Source organism: Anguilla rostrata, chromosome 9 (assembly GCF_018555375.3).
Source record: "Anguilla rostrata isolate EN2019 chromosome 9, ASM1855537v3, whole genome shotgun sequence".
Taxonomy (NCBI): Eukaryota; Metazoa; Chordata; class Actinopteri; order Anguilliformes; family Anguillidae; genus Anguilla; species Anguilla rostrata.
In genome coordinates, this window is record NC_057941.1 from 2,585,192 (window position 1) to 2,589,563 (window position 4,372).

The window sequence follows — 4,372 nt, forward strand, 5'->3', positions numbered from 1 at the left end:
GTGTGTCAGACACTGTGTGTCAGGGGAGCTGGACTCTGTGTCAGACTCTGTGTGTCAGGGAAGCTGGACACTGTGTCAGATACTGTGTGTCAGGGGAGCTGGACTCTGTGTCAGACGCTGTGTGTCAGGGGAGCTGGACTCTGTGTGTCTGGGATCAGACGGTGGCGTGAGAACAGCAGTGACGCAGAGCCTGGAGCTCAGCGCTGATTCCTGCATCCCTCCCTTGCTGAAGCCAGAAATGGGAGTGATGTAGGGTCATGTGACAGGAAATCCGAGAGGAATGAGTTCACTCCAGCATGTGCCACTACAGTGAGGGCTGAAGAACATGAAGGAGAAACACACACATACACGCTCACACACACCCTACACACTCACACGTACACACCCTACACACACTCACATACACACCCTACACACACTCACACACACACATACACACCCTACACACGCACAGACGCTCACACACACCATACACACACGCACACACACACACATACACACCCTACACACACTCACACACGCTCTCACACACCCTGCACACACACATACGCTCACACACACCCTCACACACTCACACACACACACATACACACACGCACAAAGATATGCACACACATGCAAGCATGTGCACGCACACAACACACACATGCATGCACACAAGCACACACATGCACGCACACCCACCCACACGCACGCACGTACACAACGCATGCACAGACACACCTGCACACAAGCATGCACACACACGCACATAATGCACACACACTCATGTTATGTTGTGTTATTCATGATGTCTGTATAAAGAAGCACCATTCACAAACCAAATAGTTGTTAAATGGTGACGTGACCAAATATTTTATTTAAACGGATATTTACTATATTGCTGTTTGTTGTAATGTGGTGTAAATCAAGTCCAAATTTTAATGAAGGACAAATGGTAAAATGAACAGGATGAGATCAAGATGAGATCACTGGTATATCAATGAGATTTATAGAAAAATATATTTCTTACTTCTGGTTTGAAAGGAAGGGGGGGGGGGTTCTTTTTTTAAAAGAGTGATCTAACCAGAACCCTTTTTAGTCTTATGAAACTGCTATTAAAATCGTGCATTCAGCATGGTCCCTTTCTAGTGGTAAGTGGGTGGGTGGGGTTTTGAGTTGACGGTTAGCGGCGGATTCCAGGATCAGTTTTTCCACTGCGGAGTGATGTGGCAGTGGAGGAGAGGATGTGGATTCTCCCGATGGATCATTGTTTGGATTCGGCGTCAAAGTTAAAAACCGACGCGGGACCCCTGCTGAGCGCCTGGGGTAATCGGAGCAGAGTGTGCGGCGCGTGCGGCATAAGCCCACGGTTCCCGCTTAAAGCCAGCCTACAGAGACGCGAAGGTGCCTTAAGTAATAAAATATGTTCCACTGAAGACAGAACCGTTTGGGGAATAACCCACGACACGTAATGATCTCGAATAGCGAAGCCATGTAAAGATCTCGAGTCGGTACGAGAATGTATTTTTTAAAAGCACTTTTGTATAAAAATGTGTCTTTTATTTTCGCAAAGATTAATTTTCTACGGGTGAAGATTGTTCGCGTCCCGAAGTTAGGTCCATTCTCAATACCACGCCGGTCTCCTGAGGGAGTTTAAAAAAATGTTATTTATTTATTTATTTATATTTTTTATCTTAAAACGTGTGTTAAAACTCAGATTTTGGCTCTAGGCTAAGGAGTAAGAACAAGGAACAGAACACGTGGAAAGCACATTTATAAAACGAACCATTTTACAAGTGCTATTGATTCAAGGACATAAATTATTTTTCTCCTTCTCTCTCTCACTCTCTTAGATGTGTTCACTTTTGAGGGGCTGTTTTTTTTTTCAACCATAGTTCAAAGTTCAAAGACATGAAGTCACACATTTACCAGTGTATTTTTAATCCAGTGGCTCAGTCTGTGGATTTGGTGCAGTTCAATTTTTTTCAACATCTCAGCTCAGTTCATTTCATCATAAAAAAAAATAATATTCAAAAATTGTGCAAAAACAGGAAATGTGTGGCTTGTAACTTTTTTGTAAAGGAATATTTTGTTCTTTTTTTATAGCAAGAAGGAAATAAGCCATTCACAGGAAAGCAAAGGTACTTCATTTATTTAATTTGTAATGAAAATGAAATGTATAGTAACAAATGAGTGTGCACACAAAATGATTCATAACAGACAAATTCCAACAAGAAGCCCAATGATTAATAACCAAATTAATGACTTGTGATCTTGCTCAAATTCAAGTAATTAGGCAAATGATTATTATAAAACATCACAAATCAATCTGCAGCAGAGGTGGAAAGAGGGGCTTGCCGGTCATAGGATTTTCTAAAAATGAAGAAGAAAAAAAAACAAGACTTAAAAAAAGATTTTTAACAAGCTGCCAAAAATAGTCCTGAAAATTGTCACAGGAACATGTTCAGCCACTATTGCCAATTGGCTGCCCATGTTGTGGTAAAAACTGAATAAATACATTTATGTTGGCCCATCTTTTACACAGTAAAATGAATTAAAACAGGGCACATGTAGTCCCTACTGACACTGGACATTGATGTATTGATGGAATGAATAACTATGACAGAGTTGAGTTGCAGATGAATACCTAATCAGCAGTTTATGAAATCAGCTTAGTTAGGCATCTCAACCAGTTCTGATAAATATGAATATGATGTTAGCAATGATTGTAAATCTTTAACTGTACACTGTTAAAAGATGCTTTAAAAAATAGGAGTGAGCATTGTCTGTCAAAATGGTCTTTAAACACCAGCAAAAAGCTGACAGCAAGATTAATTTTGATGTGTGTGAGCCAACATAGCCTCCAATGTTGTAGCAGTCACATCAGAAATGTCCCAGCATGCATTACCTTGGAACAACTTTAAACTGAAACGTTTAGACTAAACTGGGTTTGGTGTTTTTTGGTTTTGTTTGTTTTTGTTTTTTTTTGCACATGTAGAGTATTTTTGTTGTAAAACGGTAACACAGTAAAACAGACCCTTACAATGAAGGTGTATTTCAAAACAATTTTGGGTAATTCACTTTAATCTGAATATCCCACCATGTTTGGATGTGTCTAATTTTCATATCATGCATCGATCCTATTGGGGGAGGGGATGAGATATGGTCTTTTCACAGAAAAAATTATGAATTAAGATGCTATTACACTATATATACTGCATAACGTGTTCCGTATCGTTTTGGTCGATTTTCCACACAGTTGTGTTCATGTAAGCCCAGTCTGAAGTTGTTTGTTCTATTTGATTGTCAAATATTTACTCGTGTTGTTTTCCTTTTTAGCTCTTCTGTGGTCCACAAAATGTGTAATGGACATGTCCCAGGAAAACTGAAGTGAAAATGCGCAAAAGATGTTTTTTATTTTGATGCGTTGAGAAACAGAAAACAACTTTAAGCCCTTTAAAAAAACATTCATACTCAGCAACATCCAAACAGTGGAAAAAAAATGATTGTATCTATACTACTACTATTCTCGCTGACTCTCCTTTCTCACTTGGATTTAAAAAAAAAAAAAAATCCCTTCGTTTCAATAATGTAAGTAATCGCAGAATCTACTGACTCGTGTTCAGGAATGAATCTGTTTACCAAAATGTATGTGTATAAACAGTCATTACACGGTTGTAAACATGTAATTACATGGATTAATTACCCACTCAATAAAATGAGCTGTCATTACTTTGGGGTGGCATTCTAAGCTGAGCTGACAGGTCACACCCTTCAGGATGTAAAAATATATAGAATAGAGGGTGTTTGTTTTGGCCCTTTAATTAGGATAGATATTTCCGTTCCTCAAAATTTTGGTACAATGCATACAAAATAGTACAATATAATTAAACATATTGCTTACTGAGAAGAAGGATATATATATATATATATATATATATTATATATAATATATATATATATATATATATATATATATATATATATATATATATATATATATATATATAGTCGACTTAAGTTTTTCAGTTAAGTTTTTTCTGGTATAATTTTTTTTTGAATTAGGACAGAAATATACTTTTCAAAGGTATACAGGATACAGGATACTTGAGTAATAGATACAATATTTCTGGTAAGATGAAAATACCTGATAAAAAATAGAGACTTAGGCTGACCCCTTGAGGAATGCAATGGGATTATAATTCAGCGTATTGTTATGAAGCTATTTAAGTGATTTCAATGACTTACTAAGTATTTACACTTACTCTTAAAAGCCTTCAAGACAACCACTTGCATTTTAGGGGTTATATCTTCAATGAGGCTGTCAAATAAATGAAAATGACTGTAAGTGGTTGTGGAGGTCAAAAACACTATTGTTTCAGATTTCTCC

At 37.7% G+C, this 4,372-nt stretch overlaps 1 long non-coding RNA gene across 1 annotated transcript; it reads left to right on the plus strand.

Moving 5' to 3' along the window:
• The first annotated feature begins 1,177 nt into the window (after positions 1-1,177).
• On the plus strand, positions 1,178-3,849 carry LOC135262680 (uncharacterized). Its single transcript, XR_010332275.1, has 3 exons — positions 1,178-1,386; positions 2,089-2,123; positions 3,322-3,849. It is a non-coding gene; the product is annotated as an uncharacterized LOC135262680 (long non-coding RNA).
• The last annotated feature ends 523 nt before the right edge of the window (positions 3,850-4,372 follow it).